We start from the raw sequence: 20,262 nt of genomic DNA, 5'->3' as shown, positions 1-20,262 counted from the left end.
GGGAGGGTGGCTGGGGAAGCGGTGAGCAGTCCTCAAACCCCAAGCCCAGGGCTGGGTTCGCCTCTTCTGCCCGTGGTTCCCCTAGGCTGCTCTGGGAGAGATCATGCCTTAACTAAAAAACTGCAGGGAAGCACTGGTGGTGTGATGTCCAGGGAAGCTGTGTCTTCTTGCCATGGTCCGGGAGCACAGGCGACCTTCTCCCACAAATCCTGAATGGGGGATATTGCCTTGCCATGACCTCAGGTTGATGGGGTTGCAGCCTGCCTGGATGATGGGTTTAGGGTGGCCCCTGCCTGGGGAGACTCACAGTGACGCAGTGGCCCCCTCTGTCCCTCAGGTGAAATACCTGACGCATGACTGGTGGCTGACGCTTTACACCCTGCAGTTCTCGGAGCTGCTGGAGGTGAATGAGGAGGGCACCAAAGTGAGGCAGTGGCTGATAGCATATGTCCATACAGAATGTATGGTATGTCTAAATATTTGTTGGTTTTAATATTTTGTACCAGCCGTGGAAACTGGTTTGCTGCTAGGTGACTGTAAAAGGGAGATTTGGTAAATAATTATTAGAAATCTTATACTAACACTATGATTGAAAAAATAGACAGAAGTGTAGCCAAGTAATTAACTAGTAGAGTTAGTAACCCACTCCTAAGTTTTACAGTTCTTTGCTCTTATGACTGGATGTTCCTGTACATTAGATAAGATTAATATTGAAACTGACCATATATGACTAGAACCATGTTAATCTCCAAGATCAAAGAACAAGGATGACGAACAAGACTTGAAGGTCAGCCAACAGAATTTGAAATGGATCGGTGGGCGCAAAAGCAGCCCTTCGACTCAAATGAAGAACCGTTGTGTGCGATCAGATGTAGGCAGTCCTATGATACTCAGTTACAGTAATTTTTATGTCTATGTATAGTAATCTGATTAATATGTAATTAGTTATGCCATAGAACCTGTTTGTGCTGAAGCTGTGGCACGCATGCTAGGTGGAACTATCCCCCGTGCATCCAGCGCTGCAATAAAGAATGCCTACTTTCTAAAACTCTTAGAGAGTTTCTTCGACCAGCTTTTCGGTATCATGGGTCCCCATCCCCGAGTCCCTGCTGAGCGTCCCCCCCAGCAGACTGCTGCTGGCCTGAGAGCTGCTGCCCCTGGAGCAGGACGTGCTGCACAAGGACCCCTCGGCCCCCTCCTGGCCCGGCAGCAACTTCAAGCCCAGCAATTTCAGCAATGCCTTCACTGGATTGCTCCTCGCCAGCAAAGTCTTCCCTCCGCTCGGGACAGGCTTGGGCACAGGCAGCTGCTACGGCCTCTGCCCCAGCACTGAGAGCACTCGTGGCTGCGGCTGGGGGAGTGGGGTGGGTGCCTGGGCACCCTGGCCCAGCAGCCCCTCGCCAGATGCCAAACCTCTTGCCGGCAGTCCTCCGGCAGCGGCGTGGGTGCCTGAGCCCCTCGGCCTGCGGGATGCGGTGCTTTGCCTGCCCCACTGTTGTCCCAAAAGTGGGGTCGTTTACCCGGCGTGCAAAATGCCAATATAAACACAGAGCAGAGGTATTTTATTCCAGTTCATGTTTACGAAAAGATGGGGGCTAGGTGGTAATCCGCAACGCTAGCACCCCTCATGCCTAAACGGGCAAGCAATCGATACAGTTCAGTTATACATATTCGATTTCCAAAGTTCTTCCCAAAACTATTGCTGGGAGTCGCTTATCTCGCACAGTTTCTATCAGGTTGAAGTTCCCCTGCTTGGAATTAAAGGTCCAATGTTCTTTTCTTCTACAGCGCATGCTCAAGGAGAGTGGGGGGGTAAGTCTTTTTGGTGTGGAATTGAGTTGGTGGTCATGATCTCCCCCTGCCACCTTTCTTTACCTTTCCTCCAGTTTGCGAAGATGTTTCTGACTTCATGCCTATTAGCAATTATTCAACTTTTTGGCGCCTCCTGGGGTAGGATGTTCCCTTCTTCTCAGTCTTTTAGTTCTTCTCCAGGGGCACAGTTGTTAGCAAGGCATGCGTTGATCATACAAAGGGGATCTTGTTTCACAAGAGCTTTGTGGCCTTTTTTGTGTGGCTTAAGTACATAATTTCTTAAGTACATCATTTCCCCCTGTGGTGGGTTGACCCTGGCTGGATGCCAGGTGCCCACCAAAGCTGTTCTACCACTCCCCCTCCTCAGCTGGACAGGGGAGAGAAAATATAACAAAGAGCTTGTGGGTCGAGATAAGGACAGGAGAGATCACTCACCAATTACCGTCACTGGCAAAAGGGACTCCGCTTGGGGAAAATTAACTCAATTTATTACAAATCAACCAGAGCAGGGTAATGAGAAATACAACCAAATCTCAGAGCACCTTCCCTCCACCCCTCCCTTCTTCCTGGGCACAAATTCACTCCCGGATTCCCTACCACCCCCCAGTGGCACAGGGGGACGGGGAATGGGGTTTATTGTCAGTTCATCACACGTTATTGTGATACTTGCCAAACCAACCAAGAAAGGTAAAACTGGAGCGCAGGGAGCAAATGCTTTTCTTTCACCTTAGGCCAACGGCTCGGAGGCTCTCTATGCTGACCTGCCGCAGAGGGCATCCCTCTTGTATCAGTAAGAGACGTAGGAGCGAATTAAAGCCAGGACCCCAAACCAGACCAAAAACCCGGTCGTGATCAAGAAGAAAGTGGAGAATGCATCAAATACAACAGAAAATTATTTTGGACATTCCCAGTTTACATTTGAAAAAAAGAGAAAAAAAAAGAGGAGGAATTAGGTATTAAAAGAGCAGCACTGAATGATAAAGCTGTAGCAGTCCCTCTACCACTACAAACCCACACCCCCACACGCACGTACGCACACATACTTAACACCACAAAACTCCCCGTGACTGTGACGTTCCCCTCAGCTTGCTGGTCTAGAGATACTGAATGCCTGAAGCACACCAAGGATAACTGAAAACATCTGCATGGCTTTAATGGGAATCCTCCAACTGAAACAAAGCGCTTTCTCCCTCTGTCTGCGTTGGCACATCCCCGAGTCACGCTCTCACTCCTCTCCTTCAAAGTCAAGATTCCTAAACGTGAAAAGCGGGAGTGGGGAAAGGCGAAGGGAAGAGAAAAAGAGGGAGAGCATCACCAGTGGAAGACCTGCCAGCTGCTGCTCATACAGCCCTGTTCGGGGGACCACCCCAGCAGAGAGGAGCTGGTTTGCATGCCACGGTCCTCCCTGCCTGTTCCCAGGGACAGGCCGTTTGCTCAGCCTTGCCGGCCAAAGCGTGGGAAAAGCGTAGGTGTGCGCCGTCGCTTGCAGAGGAGCACGGTCACGTTCACGTGCAATCCTTTACCTTTTTCCTCCCTGGATTCAAAGGGTTTCTGTCTTCAAAGTGAGAGCCTTCCATATGGTCGTTTGTGACATTTCATCCAGGATAACAATCTCAGAAGGATCAGTCCTGCAATAAATATTTTACATAGCAATCCGTGATTATGGGAACTGATGCCACCAAGGGCATTAGCATCAGCAAGAGGAACAGCGGAGCCCCGAGAATCAAAGCTCCGCATAAGTGTGGGAGGTTTTGCTGGATGAGGAGTTTTGGGAGGCAAGCCGGGGAGCTGCAGAGCAACAGCTCTGTGCAAAGGCTCTTGCTGGGGCTTAGCCCCGGTCCGGGTTCCTAAGCCACTGCTGGTACAGATCACGCCTGCAACTCCTCACGTGTAAGTATGAGGATCTCCAGCTACCGTAAAGGCACTGATGAGGCAAGGTTTGGGGGTCAAACATGAGTGCTGCAGCCACTCTGCTTGGGGTCAGAGCCCTGCAATTGCCTCCTGCAGCCTTGCCCCCGAATTCGATTTTCCCACCAAGCTGCCTGCTGGTTTCTGTGGGATGCCCCACAAAGAGGCAAGTGGAGAAAACTCTGCCAAACACCTTCAAGCTAATCTTGCCGGGGGTCCTGGCGCTTGGTGGGGCTTTACCCGTCACTGCTTTGCTTTGGGATATCCACGTCACTGGTCTTCCCCACGTTCAGCTGAACTGAACTTGCAGCAGCAGCAGCTTCCATCACGCTCCTGGACTCCTGATGTAAAAAAGGGACAAATCACGTTCTCTGTCTTTGATCAAAGTGGAGATAAGCTGAATGCCCAGCACAAACTTAGCAGTCTGCCCTCCGCTTCTGCCCCTTGGCAGCTATAGGTATTAGTGCAGCAGGGGAGAAACCGTTCACTCCAAAGATTTCGGGGCAGGGGGATTGTGTGTTCAAAACACGATTATGAGCAAGTCTTGCCAGCAGCAGCAGCAGCAGCATCTAATAATAATCATCATAATGATAATGACCTTTGTGAAAAACGACTCGTTTTAAAAATTACACCTGTATTCAAGCGTTCAGCTCACTGCTACTTGAGGAAACAAAGGTTACAAAAGTTACAGGCTATTGGGATCTATTTCAATTGAGTGCTGATCTTCCCCCAACGTTTCCAGACAAGCTGTAAGAGAAACAGGCAATCTCACAGCCACACGGAGATGTCCAGCCCCGAGGACACAGCAAGCCTTACCTCTTCTTCTTCTCCGGCTTCATTTCTGGCATCGTCCAACTTCTTCTTCCTTTCTGGCATAAGGTCATCCAGAAAGCTGAGCTCTCGCTTTGAGAAGCAGAAATCCATCGCTTTCCGGACAAAGACGAGAGCCAAAACCTTCACGAATAAGAGGGAAGATGCCGTGAGCTCAGAGACGATGCCACCTCTCACTCCAACGCTGCAAACACCCCGCTGCCGAGTGGCGGCAGCTCTTACCATCATGGGAAAGATGATGGCGGCACGGGACACCTTGATGGTCCAGAGCAGGACGAGGCAGGTCAGCTGGATCGCCGTGAAGAAATGCACCTTTCGCAAGGGCACGTGCCTCAGGTAGATGAAATCCGGCTGGTGTTTCGCCGGCATCCAAAACAGCTTCAAGCGATCAAAGAACTGCGAAATAAAAGGGAAAGGTTGCCACCTTGGGACTGCGGCAAGTTGCTGGCCCTCTCGAGACGTGGAGGCACTTTGCAGCATCTCGCTTGCCGTCAGAAATCCTGGATCCCACTGCATTCCTCCTGGGAGCAGCACCCATTTTCCCTTCGCTCCATCTAGCAACCGGCTTGCCCCTGAGAGCTGCCCACCAAACGGCAACTATTCCATGCCATTCCATTATTAGCATTTCTCGGCCCACTGAATCCCCCCAGCGAGGATTTCCACCAGTGGTAGAAACTACCTTCCCTTTGCACCAAATTCCCCCGCTTTCACGTAACCAAACACTGACCTGCCCTAAACCCTGCAACAGAGAGCGCTGAACTTGCCTGGTCCTCCCAGCCCTATCTACCTCCTGTGCCTCCAGCAATCTTTTTCTTAGACAAAAGAGTTTCATTGCTTGCTCTGCGAGAAGTTTTTCCCATGCCACTGCTTTTTTCCCTGCTGCTACGGAGACAAAATACCAGGGAGCCGACATGCTGCACGCTGTAAAAGAGTCCATACCTGAATTCCTCTGAGCGACGACACACCCATGTAGAGAAAGACGCCATAAAGTACAGGCATTGGTATAAACTGGGGGGGGGGGGGGGGGGAAGAAAAAAAAAAGAAAGAATGCAATCGTTTCTTTTTCTGTATTGCATTTTCAGTATTACCACCCTCTTCTACAGGCACTTCCTAAAATTGCTTGAAGCTTTCCAGCTTCCATTCAGGCTTAGAGATAGGTCAGATATTAACCATTTTTTTGCCATTTTGTGCGCACGAGTGAGCTAAGGCTCTGCTTTAGGCTGAACTTGGGAGTTACCTCTCCTCAGAATAACCCTATTTTCCAGAAAGGTTGGAGGAAAATAGGTGATTTCACCCGTGCTACCCTATGCCGCATTCTCTGGCGGTAGAAGAAACACTTCTGCCTATTCTTGGGGCAACAGGCAAAGGCCACAGGCCTCCTCCTAGCCTAGAGACGAGATTACTTTGTGGGAGGAACGTGCAAGGAAGCCCACGGGGATGACCTCAGTGTGTTTAGCTCCTGGGAACGGCTGCTCCGGGGCATTTGGGGAGCAAATTGCAGCCACTAAAGGGCTGCCTGTTTGAAAGACAGCAGATGTGCTGGTCTGAATATGCTCAACTGTAACCCATAAACATGGGCGGGCCTGAAAGACACCCAAAAATTCAAGCAGTTGCGTTGCTCGCTCACCTCGAGCACACCAAACAGGGGCCTGAAGGGCTGCAAAGCCTAACTGAGGCTGATTCCCACCGTGGGTCAAGCCCCAAGGGTTGGGATCACCTCCTCCTCCTCCGCTCCACAACTAACTACTCAGGCCTGCAGAGAGGGGAGTGTTTTTCTGTAACCTCCAACAATCTCGCGGTTGTTGGGTGGTTTGCATTTTCCTCTCACCTTTAACACAGAAGTGAGGAAGACGGAGCAGCCCATGAGCACAAAGATCAGCAAGCCAGTGACTCTCTGCTCTCATATGCCCAGAAACTTGGGTTGTTCTCCTGGAGCTGAGCAGTCAGACTCTACTTTGAGGCTATTCACGTGGGTGATGGACAGGACGGTCTCGCAGCCACAAACCAGGGCAGCCCCATCACAGAGCACACCCCGAGCATCACGGCCACCACAAAAAGGTCCAGGTGGTACCCGCATCCTTTCTGCAGGCAGGAAAACAAGAAACAGAGCATCCTATAGCACAAGAGCAAGGATAACGTCGCAAGTCAGACTCAAACCCTGCTCGAGCACAAGTCAATTACTTCAGAATTCAAAACAAGAAATGGAAACAAGCAAGGGTGTATGCAGACTTTGCACAAGCACCTGGCATGAAAATCTGGCAGGAGTTCAGAAACAATGGATATGCAGAGCTTGTGCGATACATACTTCTCCAAAAAAAAACCAACCCACAACCCAAAAGCACCAAACCATTTTTTCCACTCACAAAGAAAACTGTACCACTTGCAAGGAAGGTGTGACTCTGAGTTATCCCTGGCAGCGCATCAAAACAATTCATTCCCCACACCTGCTGCTGCTGCCATTTTAAAACAAAAACGCAGTTCTCTATTGCTCCAAGATTAATTTGCTCCTCCAAAAGGTTGCTCATCTGAACTGCCCTGTCACTTGCTCCCTGCATCATCGTTAATCCAGGAGAGCATCCTGCCACGCAGCCTGACCTTGTCCCAAACCAATGCCTTCAGAAAGCATCGGGAATAAGAGCTTCCCCCCAGACCTGCAGCCCAGAAGGGGCTGGGGTCATCTCTCGCAGGCCCTTACCTTCAGCTTGTGCTCCTTCCTGTTCACAATAACGGCACTGATCTGCTGGTCCATGAATATCAAGATGGTGCAGAGCAGAGCTGGGACGAGCGCAGCCAACACCGTCCACCAAGGGTTGGGTCCTATGGGGTTGATGAACCACCCGCGGTCGTCTCTGGTAGGCTGCAACAAAGCCCACACATCAGCATTGTCTCCCAGCCCAGGCACTCCACTGGCTTTCATTTTCCCCTCCCTCCTTGCGTCAGAGCACCTCCCAGCCCTGGCTTCATGTCCCCCTCTCCCGGGGGCTTCAGCAGTGCCAGTCTCCTCCTTGCAAGCAGCTCTAGATACTTCCCCTGTAGGTATCTAGTTTTGGGGCCATCTTCTCGTTTCCAGGAGGAAGCAAGGCACTTGGAGGTGGAAGAGGAGATGGTCACACCACCAGCATCTCCTCCAGACTCAGCCCTGCCCTGCCCCGGCATCACCTTGTGGCACCCCCACGTGCCAAAACACCCCGTTACCTTGAACGCATGGGGGACCTGGAGCTTCGGCGATGGGATCCCAACCACAAAGTCAAGGAGCACCATGATGACGATGGTGAGGAAAACAGCAAAGTCGCTCACTGTGGACCGTACCTGGGGCGAGAAACCAGAGGTGAGAGGGGCATGGCAAACAGGGCCGTAAGGTGAGACGCAAGAGTTGCAGACATCCACAACATTAAGGCTGCTTAACCAAATCCCACCACCCCTCTGAGCACATGCAGCCTGATCCCTTGCTTAGATACTGCTGCTGTGTTTGTCCCTGTGAGATCTGGGGTCAGACAATAAAAAAAAGCTTAACTAGGCCAACAAGGGTTGGTTTAAGTCAAAATCTAAAAATAATAATAATAATATTAAAAATAAGAAAACACATGTCTGCCACTACAGCTACACTCACAGCTACAATGGCAACAAGGCACTGAGGCATCCTTTAGTCCTCAAAAGGAAGCTTCTCATTCGAATCTACTTTCCACTCGAGCACATAATGCGCAGAAGGTAGGGGAAAAAAAACAAACCGAAAACCCCAACCCCCAAAACTTTGGGAAACCTGACTTCCTACTACCTGAGGAGAAGAAAAAAAATAAAAAAAAAAAATCAAACCCCAAAAATCTTCAATCTGGGGCAGGTCACGAGGCAGGTGGGAAACGCTACGATGATTTTGCACTCATGGAAATGAGTGTGGGACATCCAAGCTCTTGGAGAGCTTGGCCTGCAAGGCCAACATTTCCCAGCTTGACCAAGGCAGGGCAAATACTGCTTAGTGCTCCAGGAAAGCCATTTTGGGAAACGAGTGCGGAGATGGACACTGGCCACCTCCTTCTACTTACTCTGGTTGGAAAGTAGAGGCTGGTTTTAAACGTCTTCAAGAAGCTTGACAGGGCAAAGGTGGCGAAGAAGAGGATGCAGCACCAGAAGAATACATCAGGGGTGTAGGGGCCGTCGCGTCCACAGGCAGGTCCTTGAAACTCCCCACGCAAATACCGACATTCCTGGAGAAACAGAGCGTCAGGACACAAAGGCAGTGCACGTGCGGCAGGGAAACCTCGCATAGCTAGGGGGTTTTGAGGATCTTGGTCCAAGATCCACGACCCTGTAACTGCTCCTGCCAATGGAGATTTATATTTAATGAGCAGCAGCAGCTGGACAAGTGACACATCGAACTACACAGCGGAGAAATGAGATGTGAGGAGACACCATACGCTAGTAACACATTACAAGAAACACTCATCCAGGTGACACTCTTCCATCAGTTGCTTGCATTCATAGCACTGTGTTTCCTTAACTGCATCTGGCTTCAGTCCTCACATCTTCCCGCAAAAAACAACATGCCAGGCTCTCCCAACCCTGTGAAGAAAACCTCATCAGCTTTCCTAACTAAAAAGTAATTCTTTTAAAAATTATTTTTAAACCTGAAAAGGACTAGGATTCACAGGACTAGCATCATTACATTCACTTCACAGTCCTCCTCAAAATGGGAGAACAAAAGATCATTGACATGACAAACGCCACAGTTACAGACGTTCCTTCCTGGGGGTGCAGTTCGCACACCTAGGAGCTCATGCATGCACGAATGGGTGACGCCAGGCAGCAGCCTCCTTACGTGCCTCTGACCTCAGGAAGAAACAGGTAACATGAATACTTTTACTCCATTTGCATCCTGAGGACCAGAGATGAAGCCCAAGATTTGCCTAGATGACACAGTCAGTTCCTTTAAGGGATGAAATTGTTCGTTTGAGTTTGGCTTCAAGGACTCCCACAGCTGGCGATTAACTAAGAGGTATGCTACAGCGAGGAGCCCGACACACAGACTGCAGGACAACTCATCACGCCAGGCCTCTGAGCTTGCAGTTCTCCGCAGGGCCCGGTGCTGCCTGAGCAGGTGGATGGACTTCCCAGTTCCAGAAATACAAGCTCGTGAATCAAACCCTCCTCAAGCACGCAGGCAAAACTGGCTGCGCTTTAGCGAAGCAAACCAACGAGGAGGCTTCCTTTGTTTGGGTGCCTCCTGTCTGACGATGCTCTGGGCTACTTTCTCTTCCTGGCAGCAACAGGAATAAGTTGCTCTCATACCTACCAGCTTCTGACAGAGAAAGAGGATGATCTCGTTCTTGCCTGCTAGGACCAGGGGTGGCAATAACGCAGTCTGCCGAGACTGGAAGGGGATGCCTTGGAGGCGGAAACACGCGGGTGTTCATTACTCCTGGGCACTCGGAATCACGGGAGGAGATGATGCCGAAGGGCCTGATCCGATTCACAAACTGACGCACCTTAGGACTGAAAAGGCTTCTCCTTCCACTAACTTACTTTTCTCTGCAACAACAGCCTCAGGAGAGTAACTTCTCCGTAACCCTTTACACTACAGCAACTACAATACTTAATCCTAATGTACCTTACAAGAAAACTACTGCGGTCTTCTCTACTAGAGGGCCAACGCTGCTGCGCTTTACATTTTATTAACCTTTTGAAACAACGCACTAGCTTTCCTTGCAATCGCATTACGTGGGCTTCCTGGGACTTTATATATGCACGTTCGTTTTCTCTGGCTAAATCAGATTTGGAACGCAGGGGTGGCCATCTGAAAACACTGCAAAACATTCTTTTTACATACATCAGTTCTCTGGTGAAGGCAACAACTGAGGAGGATCTTCAGCTAATGTAAAACTGCGAAGCTCAGAGGAGTCGTACTCCAGCTAAAGATCTGCGCACTACTGGGCAGGAATGTCAAATTAAGCAATGCCCAACAGATACAAGTCATTGGACCTTTTCTTTTACAAGTAGGAAAGAAAGGGTACACAGAAAGATAGTGGTCTGTAGAAAATGCATGTAAATCATCAAGATTTCCAAGGATTACTCGAATCGCTTCCTGGAGAGGCCAAAACAAGAAAGGAAGGAAGAATATTAACAAGATAGCCACAATCCCACTGCCAAGTACAGTTTTCAGGCTTGGGAAAAAAAAATAACATTACAGTTTGCAGGAGTCATGGAAGAGCAGGTTCCAGATATTTTGCTTTTCCTCCTCCCCTTCTTCCCCCTGCTCCCTCCCATCACCTTAGAGCACGCTGCCCTAACAGATTCACAGAAACTGAAGTGAACGAATATCTTAACCCTGAATTAACATAGAAGCAATACTATGGAGAGTGGAGGTGTGCTTTTAAATTTAACAAGTTCTACATTTAAGAAGCCTCCTCCTTGCCAGCACAACACATGCAGTATTGACCTGTTTCAAAAATAAACATATTCCCCTTTTTCGGAATATTGACCCAATTCAGTTACAAAGGAACTGTAATTCAGCCCCAACAAACTCCTGCTTTATAAACGGGAAACTTTTTCTAGGAATACCTTTTGTTGGGAAGTGGCTTGCTGAAAAAGGACATGGGCCTGTGGAAAAGTTCACACAGAGCAGAGTTCTGTGTGAAAGAATGTCAGTTTGAGCAACAAGACTAGGCCTTGGCTGAAAATAGCTGGCTTTACTGATATTGGGAGAAAAACAACAGCTGGTCTCGCTGTTATCAGGAGAAAGACAGGGACGGTGTGACCTTGGCATAACTTCACAAGTAACTTTTGAAGAAGTTCTCATGAGAAAGTTACTGAACACGCGTAGCTGCCAACCACAAGTGGGTGTGTTTTAGTAATGAATAAACATTAGCAATGTACCAATCATATTAGGACTAGTAGGCATAATTATCGCAAACTGTATAAATATGAGCTATCCGTGCAAATAAAGTTGAATCACTTCTATCACTCATATTGGGTCGACTTATGTGCATTCCTCCGCCGCTCCAACAAATGGTGCCCGAACGGGGACCGAAGGGAATTGGAGCGACGGACACTGAGAAGCACCGGTAGCAGCGACCGGGGGGCAAAAGATTAACCGAACGCTGATCGTCTTGGTTGGTGTGTTAACTCTCGTGCCTGGACCATCCAAAAGGGGTTCGCCGTCAGTGAGGGCTACTGGAAAAAGGCTGCAAAGACTTTTTAACCGAGGTCCCTTAATCAAGGTAGCACCCAGGAGTATCAAGAAGCCGGCCGGCAATGGATCAAGAGGTAGCCCTAAAATTATTACAGTGCTTTTTAGAAAAGCGGGGAGTAAACTGCATTAAGCAAATTTCGGGGTTGGTCGCGTTAAGGGATGCTTTAAGAATCCAGATTTATTATTTAAGGAGAGTGAATGGCGTAGATTAGGAGACGTATTATGGGATATGGTAACTGATGATGATAAATCAGCTAAAAAACTAATGAAGCAAGGACAGAAACCTTTCAAGTAGTGTGGGTACAGCTTTTGAGCTTAGTACCTGGAATGCTATCGGAACCTCCCTATGGGATGAAATTAGTGACGGGTCTAAAGAAGTTAAAGATCTTGTAACTTTATGGAAATTGATTAAGACAACTCTGTAAGAAATGAAAGCAGATCGTAAAGCGTCTGCGTCTGCTTTTGCTGCTCTCTCTCTCCAACCGCAAGCGAAAGGGAAAAGCGGGGAGAAAAACATAATGCAGCGAGAGAGACTTTTTGGAGCTTGTTCGCCTACTCTCGTGCCCTTGACTTCTGCTCCACTCCCTGGGACTGCCGATATTAATCAGCCATCCGACAGTTCCCAAGCCTCCCTAACCGTACGATTAAAGGAAACCCTACAGAATCAGGGAGTGAGTAAAAATCTGCCTATGAAAAACCAGCCCTCAGATACCACCGTTCAACATGAACAAATTATACCTAGCATACACCCTGATTCAAATAATGCAAACAAGGACTTGGCTACTCTGATAATAGAACAAAAAGAGACAATGTTAGAATTGTTAAAGGAAATGGGGAAAAGAGACGGGGAAACCAACCGCACCCGTGACAGACGCGGAGCCGCCTGTAATAGCCGCTGCAGAAGAAAGGCAGAGACATTGGAGGGGTGTAATAACAGATGCCATTATAGAAGGGACTATGCTCTAAGCATTCCCAGTTATTGCATCAAATGGACAGAAAAAATGGGAGGTGTTTGACTGGAAGGTCATTGAGAAATTAAGGAATGCTGTGAGTCAGTACGGAATCAAATCTGCGTTAACTCACCAAATACTGCAATTCATTTTTTCTGCTGATACGCTGATACCTCAAGATATTAAACAGCTAGCACAGTTGATTTTGACACCCGCCCGAATGTTAGTGTTTTTCTGGCAGTGGGAGAAGCTCTGTGATAGGGAACAAGCAACATCACGACAACAAACAGATACCCTATGGGGAGTAACCATGCAGATGCCGATGGGTGCTGGACCCTTCGCATCAGGGAACGCTCAGTTACAATGTGTCACTGAGGTTCATCATCTATCACAGATCTTGGCGTATCAAGCTTTTCTTACCGTACCAGACAATATGTACAGCCATGCTTTTACCCAGGTGAAACAGGAGAATACAATTTATGACCACCCTGACATGAACGAGGGCATGAAAGAAAACATGTTCAAAATACTCGCTTTTGAAAATGCTACTGAAAAGACACGCAAAGCATTGTGTAATTTGCCGAAAAATGCAGACATCGTTGATATGATAGAATACACGGATCGATCAGTGGACTCACAGAAAGTAGCCTATGCTGCCACAGCTCTCCAAGGAGCTACAAAGAAACACAAGGCCAGTAAGACACCCTTGGTCAAGTGTTCTAACTGTGGCAAACGTGGACACATTAGGAGCAAATGTACAGGTACTGTTAACAGTAAGTGCTGCAACAAGTGTAAGAAAGATAACCATACCACCAAGAATACAGGAAGAAGGGAAACTTTACACCGACTGCGAAGGCCCCTCGCGCGGCGACACGAACGCAAGGGGCTTGAGCTGCCAGCCCTCAGGCAGCCTCGCAACCACCAGATCCGCCACCGCAGGAAGCTCCAGAGTGGATGTGGAAACCACAGTCAACATAAAGGGACCGTTGGGGTTTGGACTTAGTGCATTTTTAATGGGGCAATCTTCAACAGCTCTAGAAGGAATTCTGGTGCTCCCAGGGCTTATTGATGCAGATTATTGTGGGACTGTGAAAATTATGATTCATGTTTTAATCCCTCCTGTTTCTATTCCTAAAGGTACCAGAATAGCACAATTAGTTCCATTCAGGTCGTGTGTTCCGAACCCAGGTGAAGTACAACGTGGAGATGGTGGATTCGGCTCCCCAGGGAAACCGCAGGTATACTTTGCCATGGACACAACAAGAGGTAAACCAGAAAAGGTAGTGCAATTGGAAGGGCCCGATGGAGTTGTTGTCAAGAAACATATGACAATCAATACAGGTGCTGATGTTATGATTATTTCACAATGCATTTGGCCTCCATCATGGCCATCGATCAATCCAAACTTTGGTATTGCAGGGATAGGGGGCACACAAGCCACCTTAGTAAGTCAGCTACCAATTACATTTGTGTTCCCCGATGGTGAACACATTACGACGTGTCCGTATGTCATGACTACCCCAACTGAATTGTTTGGCCTCGTAGCCCATGATTTATTGAGCCAAATGAAGGCAATGTTAGTGACGCATCCTTTTTAGGAGCGGTCACTGAGGGGTAGCCGATTCTGAAAATTAACTGGAAAACAGATGAACCTGTTTGGATTGATCAGTAGCTGCTAAATTCTGAAAGGCTACTAAAAATACAAGGGTTAGTTGAGGACCAGTTGAGAGCGGGACAAGTTGTTCCTTCTACTAGTCCATGGAATACATCAATATTTACCATTCCCAAGAAAAGTGGGAAGCGGAGACTGTTACATGATCTGAGCTGTGAATGTGGTGATGCACAGTATGGGAGCCCTGCAGCCAGGTCTGCCATCTCCAGTTATGCTTCCAGAAGAATGGGATTTGTTAATTATAAATCTAAAAGATTGCACCCAGATGGCGCTGAACGGTTCACCTTTTCGGTACCATCGATTAACAAGGCAGAACCCTATAAGAGATACCATTGGGTCGTGTTACCGCAATGAATGCGCAATTCCCCCACGATGCGTCAGGTGTATGTGGCCTGGGCATCAGAGCCTGTAAGAAAGCAGTTACCTCAGTAACTTGCCACAGGATGAGATTTTAACTCAATTGCAGGACATCTTAAGCCATCGCGGAGTAATAATCACTCCTGAAAAGGTGCAAAAGGCAGCACCTTGGAAGTATTTGGGGTGGCACATAAATGCTAGCAATGTTAAACCTCAGAAGGTTCAAATAACATGAGAAATTTCAATGTTACATCATGTCCAGAAGCTTGTGGGAGATATCCAGTGGGTGCGGAATCTTTGCGGTATCACTAATGGCAATATGACCCCTCTGGTAGAACTCTTGGGTATGAGAACACTGTGCAGATGAGAAACGGGAAATGACAGAGCTGACCAATTGGTTGCAGCGCCACGGGAGCCTCCTCCAGGGAATCGTTTTCAACAAAGCACGGCAATCGCATGCGTTCTTGCACCAACCCGCTAGGATGTTAGCAAAGCAATTTGACTTACCACTTACTGATGCCCAAGGTATCCTTAAAGCATGCCCTGATTGTCAAAAGGAAGGGCTCGGCTTGGGCTGTGGGGTTAACCGACGAGGTCTTTTGCCATTGCAGTTGTGGCAAATGGATTTCACCCATGTCATGTGGTTTGGTGCAAAGCGTTCTGTGCATGTGTGTATTGATACCTATCCTGCTGCCATGTGGGCCACGGCACGAACTGGAGAAAAGGCCTTACATATTGAATGACATCTTCACGCTTCTTTTGCAGTACTGGGTGTGCCTCAAGAAATTAAGATGGACAACGGCCCAGCCTGTGGTTCTACACGATTTGCTCGATTTTGTAATTTGTGGGGAATTCACCACGGTACCGGTATTCCACATCTTCCCACAGGACAGGCTATTGTCGAATGGGCCAACCAAACCCTAAAAGAACATGCTGCAAAAACAAAAGGGGGGAACCCAGGGCTTACTCCCAGAGGAACGATTGGCCAAAGCCTTATTTGTGCTAAATTATCTTAGATGGACAGGTGATCACAAAGACCCACCAATGGTAGTGCATCATGTTCTTTTACAGGCAGAAAGGACGCAACAAAGTACAGGAATCATGGTAATGTATAAGGACCCAGAATCCAGGAAATGGTGCAGATCAGCAGAAGTAAAACTTACTGGGAGATCCTGGCTAAGTGGGACAAGCCATGGCTTCGCACTGATGCTGGACCCGGAATTGTTCCAATGGCAACTGGCACGGCACCGGCGGGTGCTGGAGCCACTGATCTGACAGATTCTAACTAACAGAGTATTACTAGTGGACACGGAGTCCTTCAGAGAGGTTTTCAGAACAGCGTGCCTTATTGTATATAGAACCTGCTTTAGGTAAAAAGTGTGTAAAGCATAATTTGATTAAACATAGTGTGATTACGGGAAGACAGTGTGGGGTAAAAGTTAGTTAAAGCCAAAATTAGGGGTAAGGTCTATTTCCATTAATAACCTGGGAACGAGGTTGATTGTGTTTCCACAGATACAGGCCCACGATGGACTCCTGTTCGATTTGCATGACCATCATCATCTGGAGCATCATAGATGATGTGGCAATATGAATACTACCTCAGCCAAAAACTAATGTATAGGTCACCTTGGCTAACATAACAGGTCAAGATTCTCTGTGCATCGCAACTGTATCGTAAAGCCCATGAACCAATAGACAAGATGGCTATGACTCGTGCAGCGCGCCTGGCCAGCGAGCGCATGCGTCATAGATTGCAACCGAGGCGGACTTTTGGCACCCGCTGGCCACGTGTGCTAAAACCCGTTCCTCTGCAAATGTATAAATACTGGGATTTTCCGAAGAGCATCGGGCTGGTGTACGGTGAGGCCATCGTTGCCTCTGTGGGGACGCCCACGGAAAGTTGGCACCTACCGATTGCTGGGCTGAGTTCGTGGAGCAAGATGGCACAAGAATGTATAGAAGGTTCATTTTCCTCATGGTCTGGGTCATTAGGGGTAACGGGTTGGCTCAAAGAATTATGGGCATTATTGTAGTTACTGTGATTTTAGCTATTGTAACAGTTTTACCTTGTTCAGCTTATTAAGGAAAATGGCATCCCAAGTTATTAAGCAAGCCTGGATTGCTCAAAAACAAAAAGAGGGAGAAAGATTTAAACGGAGACCTACAGTGGATTCAACCTTGTTGTGGTATTACAAATACAGACTTACAGCCGCTGCTGGATTTATTGTGGGGCAGCGGTACCTTAACTTCTACAAGACAACTAAGTGCACCGGGATGGCAAGCCTTGGCAGCAATTGGAAAAAAAAAAAAAAAAAAAAAAAAAAAAAAAAAGAAACCACAACAAAAAAACCCCATCACATCATCCATGTCTGGCAGATACGTTCCTGATTTACCCATAAATTTGAAACCTTATGCTGAGATTGATATGGAACACACTGACTGTAGTAAGCAGCATGACAGTGACACCGGTGATTGATCCACATTGGTTAACACCATGGGACAGTAAGAATGTTTAGGTGTCACTAGCTGAAGCTATTAATCAAACCTCTTTTTGTGTGCTTATGTATTTTATTAGGTATAATGTTGTTTTTACTGTGTTTAATTAATTGTGTTCACAGATCTTTGCAAAGGGCAATACAGCAGGTGTTAAAATTTTACCTCAATCTATATACAAACAAATAGATTGGCTGAAGAAACATACACAAAGATCCAGCAAGAAACTAGTTGGTTTGATGGAGTGTTACAATCAATATTCGGCGGGATAACACTATGGGTAATGTCATTGATTAAGGAAGCCTTATGATGGTTGGGTATATTGATATTAATCTGTGTAATAGTTAGAATTCCGTATGGGTGCATGATAAAAGGAGTCTCAAAGCTGACACACCAAGCTCTACTCGCACAAAAAGAAAAAGGGGGAATTGTTGGGAATTGGCTTCATGAAAAAGGACATGGGTCTATAGAAAAGCTGTGCGAGCACAGAGTTCTGTGTGAAAGAATGTCAGTTTGAGCAGCAAGACTAGGCCTTGGCCGAAAATAGCTGGCTTTGCTGATATCAGGAGAAAAACAGGGACAGTGTGACCTTGGCATAACTTCATAAGTAACTTTTGAAGAAGTTCCCATGAGAAAGCTACGGAACACGCATAGCTGCAAATCACAAGTGGGTGTGTTTTAGTAATGAATAAACATTAGCAATTTGCCATTGTTGTCCAGGCCCATTGCCTTTTCCAGTCTGGCCCATTTCCAGCTTGGAGGTGCTCTTAGGATTAGTCTGGAGGCAAAGATCACACTGTTGTGCGATCACACTGCCTCACCGTGGCGTATAAATTCCTAGCCACAATTTCTCCTATCAGATGATTATACAGGGCTTCTGTTCCCCCATGTCTTTTCCTATGTTCCTCCCCTATCAAATGCCATAATAAGCAAGAGGGAACGATTAGCTTTCCCTGTGGGGTATGAGCCCACCCCTCTTCATTATATGACCCTTCTAAACCTGTAATGAGCTTTTGATCTTCCTTAGTGTATTCTGGCTTACCTTCTAGGGAAATCCACCTATCAGGAATTAAGGCCCCTTCTGTTTTTACCTGTGTTTTGGCCACTTGTTTTGCCTCTCTGTCCGCCAGCTCGTTCCCTTTTTCCAAATCTGAGCTCGCTTTCTGGTGTGCCTTAATATGCATAATTGCTACTTTCTTAGGGAGCTGGACAGCTTCCAGTAACTTCAGAATTTCTTCTGCGTGTTTGATATTTTTCCCTTGAGCACTCACTAGTCCTCTCTCCTTCCAAATTGCTCCACGTGCGTGTACAACTCCAAAGGCATATTTTGAGTCTGTATAAATGTTCACAACTTTGCCCTGGGCCAATTCCAGGGCGCGGGTTAGAGCAATTATTTCTGCCTTCTGTGCGGAGGTGTTCCTGGGCAAAGCCCCCGATTCTATTACCTCTTGGCTGGCAGTGACGGCGTATCCCGCGTGTCGATTACTGTTTAGGACGTAACTGCTTCCGTCTGTGAAGCGAGTTTCCCCGTTTTCCATGGGGCCGTCTTTCACGTCTGGGCAACTGGCGTACGTTGCTTCGATGGTTTCCAAACGGTCACGATGTACCGGTTCTCCTGTGTTCCTGCTGAGAAAAGAAGCTGGGTTGACAATGTTAGCGACTACAATCTCCACGTCATCCCGCGCTACCAATATAGCTTGATATCTCAGGAATCTTTGTGGAGAGAGCCAGTGTCCGCCTTTTGCTTCCGGTACTGCTGATACTGCGTGAGACACCAGAACAGTCATCTTCTGGCCCAGAGTAAACTTTCGGGCTTCCTGTGTATTTAGTATCACAGCCGCAACCGCCCGCAGGCATCCAGGCCAACCTTTTGCAGTCGTGTCTAACTGCTTAGAGAGGTAGGCAACTGCCCATCGATACGGGCCCAGGTTTTGTGCTAATATTCCCAGAGCAATGCCCTGCTTCTCATGGGAGTAAAGAAGAAACAGCTTACTCGCATCTGGGAGTCCTAAGGCCAGGGCCGACATCAAAGCCTTTTTCGGTAGCTCAAAGGCTCGTTCAGTCTCCGTATTCCACTCAAGGTGTTTCTGCTTAGTGGCTGTCAACGCATACAGTGGTTTAACAAGCAATCCGTAATTATAGATCCACAATCGGCACCACCCTGTCATTCCCAGAAAAGTCCATAACTCTTCTACTGTCTGAGGTCTCCCAGTTTGACATATTGCCTCTTTACAGGCCTGTCCCAAAGGTCTTTGTCCCGCACTAATTTCATAGCCCAAATAATTCACTTTGCCTTGCATTACCTGTGCCTTTTTCTTGGATACCCGGTACCCCTGAAGTCCCAGGAAATTCAACAGACTCGCCGCCCACGTCGTACAATCTTTCTCTGTTTTGGTGGCGATCGGGATATCATCCACATACTGCAACAGCTTCCCCTCCTCAGACGGGGTTTCCCAGGATTCCAAGTCTTTCGCAAACCAATTGCCAAAAACGGTAGGCCTATTCTTAAATCCTTGTGGCAAGGCCGTCCAAGTGAGCTGGGTCTTTCGACCGCTCTTGGGCTTTTCCCATTCAAATGTGAGTAAGTTTTGCCTGGCTTCATGGAGAGGGAGGCAAACGAAAGCATCCTTCAAATCTAAAACACTAAACCAAGTCAGTTCAGGTGTTAGCACGGTTAACAGGGTCTATGGGTTCGCTGCTACCGGGTAAAGATCTTCAGTTATCTTATTCACCGCCCATAAGTCTTGGACCACCCAATATGACCCATCGGGCTTCTGAACAGGTAATATAGGGGGATTGAATTCAGACTCACACTCCTTTAATAGTCCCAACTGCAAAAATTTTTCTATCACCGGCCGGATTCCTTCTCTGTCTTTCTTCTTTAGGGGATATTGTTTAATTCTTACCAGCTTTTGGCCTTCCTTGATCCTAACTTCAACAGGTGGAGCACTTTTCGCTCTTCCAGGTGCATCGGTAGCCCATACCCCCGGGTACACTTGCTTTAAGATGTCCTCATTAATGATTCCTTCTAGGGGGAGACTGGTTAAGGTTAG

At 47.7% G+C, this 20,262-nt stretch overlaps 1 protein-coding gene and 1 pseudogene across 1 annotated transcript in view; one reads left to right on the top strand and one right to left on the bottom strand.

The window, feature by feature from the left end:
- The window catches only part of LOC126037147 (electroneutral sodium bicarbonate exchanger 1-like), a 111,113-nt gene that overhangs the window by 24,131 nt on the left and 66,720 nt on the right, over positions 1 to 20,262 (top strand). The window lies entirely within an intron of this gene.
- On the bottom strand, positions 2,534 to 19,633 carry LOC126037139 (electroneutral sodium bicarbonate exchanger 1-like; annotated as a pseudogene).

This window comes from Accipiter gentilis, unplaced genomic scaffold (assembly GCF_929443795.1).
Source record: "Accipiter gentilis unplaced genomic scaffold, bAccGen1.1, whole genome shotgun sequence".
Taxonomy (NCBI): domain Eukaryota; kingdom Metazoa; phylum Chordata; class Aves; order Accipitriformes; family Accipitridae; genus Astur; species Astur gentilis.
This window is presented reverse-complemented; position numbering and strand designations above follow the sequence as displayed.